Genomic DNA, 13,197 nt, shown 5'->3' on the forward strand with positions numbered 1-13,197 from the left:
CACCCTGTCAAACTGCCTTGCTACCATGGTGACAGTTACTAAGAAATGCACAGATCCACACACGAACAGGTTACAGAGTTCTGTTTTGTTGTTGTTATTGTTTTTAAATATGCAGTTTCTCCAGTGAGATGAATGGTTCTTAATATCAGTCTCCAATTTTCTCTATGAATTCTCTGTATTCAAGTCCTTAAAGAGCACGTCGACCCATCCATGCTGACCCTGCACAATTTGGGGGTTTTCCTGTTGCTTGGGGATCAGGCTTTAACCCTTCATGTGTAGTGTGGAATAACCTCAAGTGTTCCAGGCGTCTAAGTTTACCTGACTCTAATACACAGGTATGATTTCCCAAGGATACCCCAAGGTTAAGAAGGAATTCTTTTTTTTTTTTGCAATAATAACTAAAGATGTTTATTATAGCATTATTTATACCACATTTTATCCAACTATAAGAAGGAATTCTTGATCATCTCTACATTCCTGCTTTTTAGTGGCTGCTATCTCCTCTTTGCCCCACCTCATCCTAGCTGTGACCACTGTCCCCTCCTCATTTATTCCCCAAGCACCATTACATACAAGTGGTTCTTTATAAAAGACTTTTACTGAAAGTCTGGGAATTATAAGAGTAAGTAGTATTCTATATCACAGGATAGGAAATATAAGTATCCAAAAGTTCTATGGCCATTTTCAACACAGGGAATTTCTCACTATATTTTCCTCTCAGGCTCTGCCTGCTGCCATTTTACTCAGATTTCCTTCTCCTTCATCTCTTTTCTGAGTTCTGCAGGTCCAAATCACTGTAATTTTATTACTCCAAGCAATGTAATTCTCATAGTCAAACCGTCCCCCATGTAGACTAATTCACAATCCCCAAAGGCCCATCTTTTTTTTTTCTCTCCTCAAACAAAATCTCCATTTACCCCAGAGGTGAATTTTGCTGTTCCCCTAGAATGTAAAATAGCAGCTAAATATAACTATTTTTAAAAGTTAGTTATTTTCTGTCCCTGCTTACACACTTTTTGGCTTAATTCTCCCATTTAATCTGTATTCATGGTAACTTTTTTCTTGAGACTGTCTGAACTACAGATGTAAAGTCAAAGTGTCAGAAACATTTTGCATTGTGCATAGGTCATTCATATGTTTAGAGAGAATTTTAGTTCCTTTTTTTTCTTTTTAAAATTCATTTTCTAAAAAAGTGATTCCTCAAAGATTGAGAAAAACTATGGAATGATTTGTGATTTTCTGATTGCCCTATAAGAGATACATAGGGAGCAGAATAAAAACTGGTCCCCTGTAGAAAACTCCCTACTGTATCTGGCATTATCCACAGGCCAAAACCCTTTTAAATGCATGCAACACAATTTTCATAAAAGAAACCTTTTCACATTCAGTCACAGGAGTAGACGCTTGGGCAGTGACCACAGCTCTGCTTTAAGGATAAGAATCTTAACTTTGACTACAGAATTGTTTCCGGAAGTGTTGAGTACTGATTTCTCCGACGCAGCCCTCAATTACATTTGAATGTCATCCCCAAAAGAAAGTAACATATGATAGTAAGTACAGCCTCTTGTGAAGATGGATATTTCCCCTTAGAAAGATCTCAATCTATGTATCTATATATACACCCCTGGACTAGGTACCATGGAAGATGTGAGAAAACAATAAAACAAAATTGAAATCCCATATGAGCTTAGAATTCAGAGGGTGAGAAAAGTTTCACTATACAGAAGTAATAATTATGAATGAAAAACAAAGTAGAATTTATTCACAGAGTTCTGGAATTTTAGAACTAGAAGTATTTTAAAGATTATTCACTGATATGCACAGGAGAAAACTGGAGCCAGAAGGGTTACCTGAGGTCACACAATGCATTAGTGGCAGAGCCAGGAAGAGACCACAGATATCAAGAGCTTTGTCTACTTTACCACACTGTAACAACTATTAAGCATCAATTCTATGCAAGGAAATATACAGCTTGAGATAATAAATGCAAAATGCCTAGCACAATGTGTGGAACCATCAGCTGTCATCATTATCATAATCATCATCACAATTATAATGGTCAAGAGTACAAATTTTGTGGGCAGAAGACCTAAATAGATATTTCACCAAAGAAGACATACAGATGGCCAAGAGGCACATGAAAAGATGCTCAACGTGGCTAATTATTATAGAAATGCAAATCAAAACTACAATGAGGTATCATCTCACACCGGTCAGAATGGCCATCATCAAAAAATCTAGAAACAATAAATGCTGGCGAGGGTGTGGAGAAAAGAGAACCCTCCTGTTGGTGGGAATGTAAATTGGTGCAGCCACTGTGGAAAACAGTATGGAGGTTCCTCAAAAAACTAAAAATAGAGTTGCCATATGATCCTGCAATCCCATTCCTGGGCATATATCCAGAGAAAACTATAATTCAAAAAGATATGTGCACCCCAATGTTCATTACAGCACTATTTACAATAGCCAAGACATGGAAGCAACCTAAGTATCCACTGACAGATGAACAGATAAAGAAGATGTGGTACATATATACTGTGGAGTACTACTCAGCCATAAAAAGAATGAAATAATGCCATTTGCAGCAACATGGATGGACCCAGAGATTATCATACTAAATGAAGTCAGAAAGAGAAAGACAAATACCATATGATATCAGTTACATGTGGAATCTAAAATACGACACAAATGAACTTATCTACGAAACAGAAACAGACTCACAAACATAGAGAAAAGACTTGTGGTTGCCAAGGGGGAGGGGGCTGGGGGAGGGATGGACTGGGAGTTTAGGATTAGCAGGTGCAAACTAGTATATACAGAATGGATAAACAACAAGGTCCTACTGTGTAGCACAGGAAACTATATTCAGTATCCTGTGATAAACCATAATGAAAAAGAATGCATATATATGTATAACTTAATCACTTTGCTGTACAGTAGAAATTAACACAACATTGTAAATCAACTATACTTCAATAAAATAAAGTTTTTTAATACGAAGTTTGGTATTGGAACTGGAGGGTTGCAGTTCTACCACTTATTGTGTAACTGTAGATGAGCTACTTATCTTCTCCAAACCCTAGCTTCTTCATCTACAAAATGGGAACAAAAATAATATCTACCTAATAGGATGGTTATGAGGATTATATATACTTCTCACTTGAGTATGTTCAAACATTAGCTGCTCCATTTATTAACCTATATAGGTATACAGAGAGACAGACAAAGATACACACAAACAGAGTATTAGTGGCACTTCTCTTTGCTCTGCCAAAAAGAAAGCCAGAAAGTTAACATTTTTTTAGCTTTTACTATATACAGATATCAGTACACAAAAAGTATGGAGCAAAGAAAATAGGAAAAGAAATGCTATTTGGGATATTACAATATAGAAACTGCTTACTATTCTCAACAAATATACACCAAGTTTCTGTTTTCAAGGAGCTTGTAACCTAGTGGAGGAAGAAACCAGGCTGTTACGATATGGAGTGATATACACATCGCAAAGCTAGAGTTAAGAGCTGTGAAAGCTCCCAAAAGGGCATCCTATTCAGTAAGAGTGGAGGCGAGAAGTGAGTCTCAGAGAAGGTTTCTCAAATAAAGGAATAAGGAGCTGGCCAAAGATGAGAAGAGTTGGAAAGTACCTAAAGCTACAATCCAGGTGGGTCCTCTGGATCCATGCCAAACCTCTAGTGTGCCTTCTTACACTGCAGGTGTTAAAGAAGGAAAAACCACACCTCCCCCATCTCCCTGCAGTTAGGGTTCTGCTTCTGCCAATTAGAAGGTGGATCACAGGCTGAAGCCACCTGCTTTGTTTCTGCTGGCGAACTCAGCTGTGAACACGTTGGGCTTTTCTGCTACATTATTTCAGTGTCTAGGTACTAACTCCACAGGCGTTGAGAGGTAGTCACAGGAGCAGCAGTGGCTTCCTGATCCTTGGATTAACAGCTACAGTGGTATGTCTTTGAACTCAACAGTTCCAATGGAGTCCCCTGATTCCCCGTCTCTCTGATTACTGCAGAGGTAGCCGCTTCCCTGGTAAACCAGCCCAGCAGTCTTGTCCTAGTAATCATTCCTGGAGGCACCACTTTATCCCTTCACCCTTTCCAATAACTTTGTAAGCTCCTGATTCCCCGAATTAAATCCTTCTTGCTTAAAATGATGTGAATGGTTCCTATTGCTTGAATCGAATACACCAAAAAAATACAAAAATGCAAAATATGCCATGAATAACATTATTTGCAGGGGTCAGCAAATAATAGGCTAAGGTAGTAAATAGGTATTTTAAGCATTGTGGGACACTTTTATCTTGATCTCTTCTTCTTTCCCCTGCCCCTCCTAAGTGTTAAGTACATTCCCATTATTGTGCAACAACCTCCAGAACATTTTCATTTTGCAAAACTGAAACCCTATACTCCTTAAATAATAATCCCTCATTCCCCTCTCCTGGTCATTGGCAACCACTTTTTGTCTCTATAAGTTTGACTACTCTAGATACCTCACATAAGTGGAACCATACAGCATTCGTCTTTTCCTAACTGGCTTATTTCATGTAGCATAATGTCCTCATAATCCATGTTGTAGCATGTGACAGGATTCCCTTCCTCCCTTCCTTTTTAAGGCTGAAAAATATTCCATTTTATGCATATACCACATTTTCTTTATCCATTCATCTGTTTATGGACACTTGGGTTGCTTCCACCTTTTGGCTATTGTGAATAATGCTGTTATGAACACGGGTGTGTAAATATCTCTTTGAGATCCTTTCTTTTGGATATATACCTAGAAGGGGGATTACTGGACCATACGGTATTTCTGTTTTTAGTTTTTTGAGGAACCACCACACTGTTTTCCATAGGGGCTGCACCATTTTATGTTCTTACCAACAGGGGACAAGGATTCCAATTTCTCCACATCCTCGCCAACACTTGTGATTTTCTGGGTTTTTTTTGTTTTTTGTTTTTTTGCGGTACGCGGGCCTCTCACTGCTGTGGCCTCTCCCGTTGCGGAGCACAGGCCCCAGACGCGCAGGCTCAGCAGCCATGGCTCACGGGCCCAGCCGCTCCGCGGCATGTGGGATCCTCCCGGACTGGGGCATGAACCCGCGTCCCCTGCATCGGCAGGCGGACTCCCAACCACTGAGCCACCAGGGAAGCCCTCTGTTTTGTTTTTTTGATGGTAGCCATTCTAATGAGCATGAGTGATATGTCACTGTGGTCTTAATTTGCATTTTCCTAATCATTAGTGATGTTGAGCATCTTTTTATATGCTTTTTGGTTATTTGTATATCTTCTTTGCCCATTTTTAAATTGGATTCTATTTGTTGTTGTTGTTGAATTGTAAGAGTTCCTTATATATTCTGAATATTATCCCCTTACCAGACACATGATTTCCTTGGGTTGCTTTTTCACTCTGTTGCTTCTGCCAGTCCAGTTTTAGTCCATGCTCATGAATGGAAGTCTAGTCTGGAGCAACTTGCTGGCAGTTTGGCCAGATCTGGAGCCATCTTCCATCCTAAAGACACCAGTGGGAATAAGCCAGAGCATCCCTATCTTGGACACTTCAGGTCTTAGATACTCTGATTCCCTGTGATATTGAAAAGTATCCCCATGCTTTACTTTGAACCAGAACAAGCCAACCTAAGGTTTCTGAGGCTGCCAAATTAGAAAGAGCCTCAAGACTGGGTATGGGAGTCATGGAGGAAGACTCACCAGATTGAGGTTTTCCACTGTCAAGTGCCTGCCACTAGAAAGCTGAAATCAAACACAATTTTCACATCTGTTTTGTAATTCAGCGCTGCTCTTTTTACTTCAAACAGTAGTTCAGTTCACCTTCTTTGATTCTCTCTGTTTATTCTGAGGGGATAAAATATCCCAACCCTAGAGAACTTAATGATTTCCAGTAGAATACATAGAGAGTTAATGCATGACTTAGTCTAAAATACAACCCAGTTCACACAGTACTTGCTCCAAAAAATCCTTGCTGATTCTGTATTAGTGGGTATGAACTACAAGGCATGCTGCATTTGCTAAAATATCCTATTTGAAGAGAGACGATTCTGATTTATAAAAGGTCTATTTCCTTTTCTAACTACTACTGCCTTTTGGAAGACTTTAGGAAGCCTTAATGTGCATTATTTTTATGGTCCCCACAAGAAAAGGAAAATGGGATGGTTAAGGAGAGAGCTGCATAAGGTCAAGAAGAAGAAACACTGGAAATGAAAGATCCTAATTCTCTTCTTCCCTGACTTTTATGTTAAGTTGTTGCTATTCAAGTGCCTACATACAAGCGTTTATCACTGCATTACCTTTAATCATGAGTATCAAAGATAGTGACATTTATAAATGATTTCAGCTGTAAGTAACAGAAAACCCAAACATAAGTAGGTTAAAAAATAGTTTTTTCCTCATCATAACAAGAAATCCAGAGATAGGTAGTTGCTGGCACTGGTTTAAATGTTCAGCGATCTCAAGGCTAAAAGTCATTCATTTTCTCGACTTTTTGCTCACGGACGAAAGATGGCTACCACAGCTCCAGACATCCTATTCTTTACAAAGTAGAGAGAACAGAGAAGAGATGATACCAGTTCTGGCTGTGCCATTTTATTTGGAAGGCAAAAGGTTTCCTGGAACTTCCCCCTCAACCTCAGAAATCTTCAGCTTACTTCTCGAAGGCTGAAACACCACTCCCAGGTGTAAGGAAGGCTAGGAAAACAAAATACATGAGAATATTTGGTTTTCCCACCCCAGAAGCAGGCAAGTGAGAGGGAAGTTGGCAATGAGTGTTGGTCTGCCAAGTTTTAGGGTTTGCCACAGTGAAAACCAGGACACACCAAAATATTCAAGAATGCAAGACTAAGTGTAACGTGCCATATGAATCCCAGGTAGCTGTTAAAAATTGTGGTACAGAAAAATACTTAGTGGCATCATGCAAAATTATTCATAAAATGTTATCAACTAAAAAATTAACATATAAAACAAAAGATGAGAAAACATCAAATTTGTTGGGGTGACCTAAGTTTAGATAGATTTTTAAAAATAAATTTATTTATTCATTTATTTATTTATGGCTGGGTTGGGTCTTCCTTGCTGCGCGCGGGCTTTCTCTAGTTGCGGCGGGTGGGGGCTACTCTTCATTGCAGTGTGCGGGCTTCTCATTGCGGTGGCTTCTCTTGTTGTGGAGCACGGGCTCTAGGCATGCGGGCTTCAGTAGTTGTGGCATGCAGGCTCAGTAGTTGTGGCTCGTGGGTTCTAGAGCACAGGCTCAGTAGCTGTGGTGCATGGCTTTAGTTGCTCCGCGGCACGTGGGATCTTCTGGGACCAGGGCTTGAACCCGTGTCCCCTGCATTGGCAGGTGGATTCTTAACTACTGCGCCACCAGGGAAGCCCTAGATAGATTTTTAAAAGTTAAATAGATATATGCAAAAAGAAAAAAACTGGAACTTATACTCTGAAAATGTTGACTTAGGTTGGGTTTTCCAGGAAACAGACTCTGAGGCTGAGATTTGCTTGCAGCTCGTTTAGCGGAGAGTGCTCTGAGGAGCAGCACCTGTTGTGGAGGCAGGACTGGGCAGAGGGAGAAGGTGAACTGCAGGGCAGATGCCACAGAGGCTTTAATTGGTTCCATTGGAAGTTCTGAAGCTGAATGTCCCAGACTGTCCCAACTGAGGGACTGTGCCTTGTACCTCCACAAGTGACCAGTCATGGGATTTGGACTGTCCCCAGGGAGGGTATATAACCTAGCATGAGGCAGTTTCCTTCACAGAGGCAATTTTGGAGAAGAATTCAACAGTGAGTCATCAGCAGCCAACATTCTTGGCAGCTGTATCTTGAGATCTGGGCAGCACACCGCAGAGTCCACCAGAAATGTCAACAGTGATTATCTCTGGGTTTGGGGATTAAGGTTGGTTTTCTCTCTTTTTAAAAATATTTTCCAAATTTTCCATAATGAATATAACATTGTTCTAAGCATTAAATGAGTTAATTCATAGTAGGCAGTTAGCACAGTTCCCGGAATTTATTAAACACTCAATAAATTTAGCTATAATTATTTTGTATTTATATATATATGTATATACGTGTTCTTGTAACATTTTAAAGAGAAAACATAAATATGGATATTGTCAAGAAGAACATATGAAATAGGATTAAAATAATAACAGAACTTGCTGTTCCTTTTGGCTTATTATTTTTTAAAATATTTATTTATTTATTTGGCTGCACTGGGTCTTAGCTGCAGCATGCGGGATCTTTGTTGCCGTGTGCAGGATCTTCATTGCAGTGTGCAGGATCTTTAGTTGCGGCATGCGGGATCCTTAGTTGGGGCATGCAGGATCTAGTTCGCTGACCAGGGATTGAACCCGGGCCCCCTGCATTGGGAGCTTGGAGTTTTAACCGCTGGACCACCAGGGAAGTCCCTGGCTTATTTTTTTTTAAATCTGTGTTTTAATCTGTCTAATTCTTTCTTATGACATTGTTTCTTTCTGGTATGTCCAATAGAACTTTACGTAATGACATAAATTTCAGGGACATCCCTGGCAGTCCAGTGGTTAACACCCCACGCTCCCAATGCAGGGGGCATGGGTTCGATCCCTGGTCAGGGAACTAAGATTCTATATGCCGCACGGTCAGTGTCTGTGCTGCCCAATATGGTAGCTATTAGGCACAGGTGGCCGCTAGGCACTGCAAATGTAGTAAAGCAAATGAAAAGCCAAGTTTTAAATTTTATTTAGTTCCAATTCATTCAAATGTAAATAGCCACATATTGCTAGTGGCTACCATATTGGACAATGCAGCTCTATACCAATATTAGGCAATGGTTATGTAGAGAACAGATCTAAAATATTCTTTCTCTAAGTTTGGATTCGTTCCTCAACTCACTACCCTGTATAATCTCCTACTTGTGATTTCAAAATCACATTTTATTTACATGTGTAGAAAAACAAAATGCGAAGAGTTAATTAAGTGTACAAAAAAGGGTTGTTGTTGGTGGTCAGACTTTTAAATATACAACAGGGAAAGTAATTTAGTTGAAAGGTGCTAAAGAGCTACATAATGTATTGCTAACTGTATGGTATCTTTTAGTAAATAATCCAAAGAGAAAATGAAAGAGGTTGTTCCATATCATATATCTGGTTCCTCTTCGTAAGCTAAAAGAGACTTCTCACCAAAATCATACTTTTCAACCATACTGTCCATATAAAAAGGGAGATAACTGCAGAAGCAATTTGAAAATGCCTAAATAACAATGTGGAAGTCTCTTACCTCTTAGATGGGAGGCATATGTATATGGTAGGAGACATATGTATATGGGGATAACTCACTAATAGCAGCCAAGTTTGTGGAGAAAAGAGACACAGATCTTGGTTTGCATCTCACCCTGCGAGTTACTGGCTGTGCGTACTTTGAACAAATTACTTAACTTCTCCATAATCAAATGGTGATTACTACACCTGTCTTGAAGATGAGTTGAAAGATTAGTGATATGGAAAGCACCTGGCATACAGTAAGTGCTAAATCAATGACAGTTTTATTATGATGTTAGTATAATGTGAAGAAAACAGATCAGCAAAAAGGAAGTAAGCCCAAATACTTAAAAACTGGGGTAGGCGGGCTTCCCTGGTGGCGCAGTGGTTGGGAGTCCGCCTGCAGATGCAGGGGACACGGGTTCGTGCCCCGGTCCGGGAGGATCCCACATGCCGCAGAGCGGCTGGGCCCGTGAGCCATGGCCGCTGAGCCTGTGCGTCCGGAGCCTGCGCTCCGCAAGGGGAGAGGCCACAACAGTGAGAGGCCCGCATAACGCAAAAAAAAAAAAAAAAAAAAAAAAAAAAAACTGGGGTAGGAATTAACTGGAATAATCATTAAATTGTAAAATTATTTTTGGTATATTTTGTTTTATGTGTATTTCAACCACACAAAATTTAGTCAACTGTTTATCAAATGAATGAAAGAAATGGATGCTTGAATAAATGAATGAATAAATGCCTTGCCTGCTTTTAATATCATTTTGCCTCCCAAATGGGTTGTTATCACTAAAATGGTTTTGTCACTGGCACTGTCACTAGGGATATTTTCAAAGACTCTGTAAAGAGCAGTATCAAATCAACGGTCTTTTCTAGACTTAACAGGAGGGATTAGGGCTGATATTAAGAAAAACTTCTTGAGCAATATTACTAATGGAGCAGTTAAGAGCTTCCATCCTTAGATATTTTTAAGAAGACAGATAATACTCCATGCTGGAAATGTCATCATCTTCTGTGGTAGTTAGCTTCCAGGGTAGCCTCCAATGAACCTTACTTCCTAACCTTCATGTCTTTCCCTAGTCTGCCCAAAGTCAAGCAAGGATGGTCCTGAATATGGCTGAGGTGATGTGTGACTTCCAAGGCTATGTCGTAAAAAGTGTTGCAGCTTCCGCTCCGGTCGATCAGATTGATCACGTGCTCCATGATAAGCCAGTAGCCATGCTATGAGGAGGACACTCAAGCCATCCCATGGAGAGGCCCATGTGGCCAACAGCCTGTGCCAATCCACTGGACATGTAAGAGAGCCACCTTGAAAGCAGACTCTCCACCTTCAAACACGTCTTCAGATGACCACAGCCCTAGCCAACATCTGACTGCAACCTTATGAAACACTTAAACAGAAATGCCTAGTTGAGCCACTCTTGAATTCCTGACTTACAGAAATTGTGAGAGGGAATATATGACTTCTATTGTTTTAAATCACTAAGTTTTGGGGTTATTTGATATGCAGCCAACGTATCATCAATGGCAAACATTTATTGCTACTGTCCAAAAGGTCCTGCTAATGGGCTGAACCAGATGACCATTTTTTTTGAACCAGATGACCATTTAAGGTAACTTCTATCTTTGTAACATCAACCTTTTAACAGCTTATCATGTAATGAACTCAGTATCTTTTTCCTATAAAATTCCTATGAGACAAGGAGAATTAGCCAATCAAATATTTAACAAACATCCATTAAGTCTGTGGAATTAAAGAACATCAGCTAGGGCCTCCCTGGTGGCACAGTGGTTGAGAGTCCGCCTGCCGATGCAGGGGATACGGGTTCGTGCCCCGGTCTGGGAGGATCCCATATGCCGCGGAGCGGCTGGGCCCGTGAGCCATGGCCGCTGGGCCTGCGCATCCGGAGCCTGTGCTCCGCAACGGGAGAGGCCACAACAGTGAGAGGCCCGCATACCACAAAAAGAAAAAAAAAAAAAAAAAAAAAAAGAACATCAGCTAAAATTGGAGTCAGGACACACCTCTAGGGAGAGCTCTCACACCCGTGCATCATCAATTACTCCAAATTGGAAGAGACATACCCCTACATCTCTCCCACAGGAAGGTACTGCCTACTTTACTATCCAGAAGGAAGAAGGAAACCATCTTTCTGGCCAACACAGCCCAGCCAATCAGAGACTGTAGCACCCCGGCCAACGAGAAGCCTCTATACTTTGGACTGCCAGCTTCCTCCGGTGAACTCTTTAGTTATGATAGCCCCTACCAAGGCCCCCCTTTTCCCTATAAAAGCAAGCTCCCCTTCCATGTTCTCTGGATTTGCCTGTGGTCCACCACAGTTCCCATAACCTGAATTGCAATTCCTCTGGCTATTCCCAAATAAACTTGTTTTGCTGGTAAAATAACTGGCTATTATTAAAGATGATAAATTCAAGGTATTACTCTAGGTGCTCTGCTGATTAAAAGGTATGATGATACTAATGATAAAAATAACAATACAGTAATAAGTATTACTAATATTTATTAAGCATCTACTTTAGACACTGTGCATATACTCTCATTTAACCTTAATATATGTTGCCAAATGTTTTCCAGGAAGGTCATACCAAATTACACGCCCTTCTGCAGTGTATAAGAACAGAGTCACTGTATGTTTACCAGCACTTAAAAAAAATTTTTTTTAATCTGATAGGTGAAAAATACAATAGTTTAATCTGCATTTCTATGATTACTAGGTCTTGACATGTTAAGCACATCAAACCTTTATCTGACATACATTATAAATATTTTCCCCCCAGGTTGGTATTGCGTTTTTTGAAATTTTTACAGTCAAGCCAATCTCTTCCTTTGTAATTTCTTCCAATTCTTTTGTAATTAGGTTCTTCTCTATTTCTAGATCAATTAAATTTTCACTTGTATTTCTTTCTAGTTTGTTTATGGCTTTTTGTTTTTGTTTTTGTCTTTGAGTTTACACAGTAATTTATTTTGTTAGACTTTTTTTTTCTTCTCTATTCTCTCTTTTTTTAAGTGGCGTATAGTTGCTTTACATGGCTGTGTCAGTTTTATGTTTTGTTTTTTACACATGTAATTATTTTTTGTTGCAGGATACAGGGCAGTCTTTTTTCCCCCATAATCATGTCTCCTTCACTTATAAATTGAATAAGTTTTCCTTTCCCCACTGACTTATGATGCCACCTTTACTATCTAAGGAATTCTTATATTACTTGAGTATGTTTACAGTCTTTATAATCCTCTTTCACTGTCTGTCGGTTTTGGTACTACTGCACTTTTTTGATTACTTACATCTACTCATCCACTAAGGACCGCCACATTCTCTTCCAGGAAGCCTCCCTGGTTCTCCCAAAAAGATACCATTGCTGCCTCCTTTTTCACCTTTATAACATATAAAATTTCACCTTTACATACAAAATTTCAGTTAACAAAGTTGATCTTACCCAATTATATTCTTGAGAGCAAGCAACAGGTATACTATATATTCATTAAAATCAAATTATGGGATTTGCATTAAAAGGTAACAATGGCAGAACCGATCTTGTTTGACAAAAAAATGAAAATAGCCAATTCCCTCATTTGTCTAACAAAAATCATTGTGCCATCCATGATGAAAAAATTATAAAGGTGAATGAAACCTAGATTGTGCTTTAGGGAGTTCACTTAGTAGGGGAAAGACACATGAAAATATACGTGTTTAAATACACTATGACTAAAGTGTATAAAATAAAAATAACAGAGAAAGGTAAAAACTAAGCGAGCAGTGGGGTAGTGTTTCAAGCAGTGGAATACCTATGAGCTGGGTTTATGGTGTTTCTTAAATGTTTGAGGATTTGTAATTAATCTGAATGACAAAGTGCATCAATTCAGATTCTTTAGCAGAAGTTGCATTAACGTAGCCTTCATTCTGAGAATTTTTTAAGGAAGCCTAATATAGTGTGGGTAG

At 39.5% G+C, this 13,197-nt stretch overlaps 1 protein-coding gene across 1 annotated transcript in view; it reads right to left on the bottom strand.

The window, feature by feature from the left end:
* Nucleotides 1-7,366: 7,366 nt before the first annotated feature.
* Nucleotides 7,367-13,197, bottom strand: part of SRGAP1 (SLIT-ROBO Rho GTPase activating protein 1) — a 375,594-nt gene continuing 369,763 nt past the window's right edge. Inside the window, exon 23 of the transcript XR_014017110.1 lies at nucleotides 7,367-7,387. The gene's annotated coding sequence lies outside the window, so the exon portion shown is untranslated. The remainder of the gene's footprint in view (nucleotides 7,388-13,197) is intronic.

This window comes from Mesoplodon bidens (assembly GCF_964165515.1).
Source record: "Mesoplodon bidens genome assembly, chromosome: 11".
Classification (NCBI taxonomy): Eukaryota; Metazoa; Chordata; class Mammalia; order Artiodactyla; family Ziphiidae; genus Mesoplodon; species Mesoplodon bidens.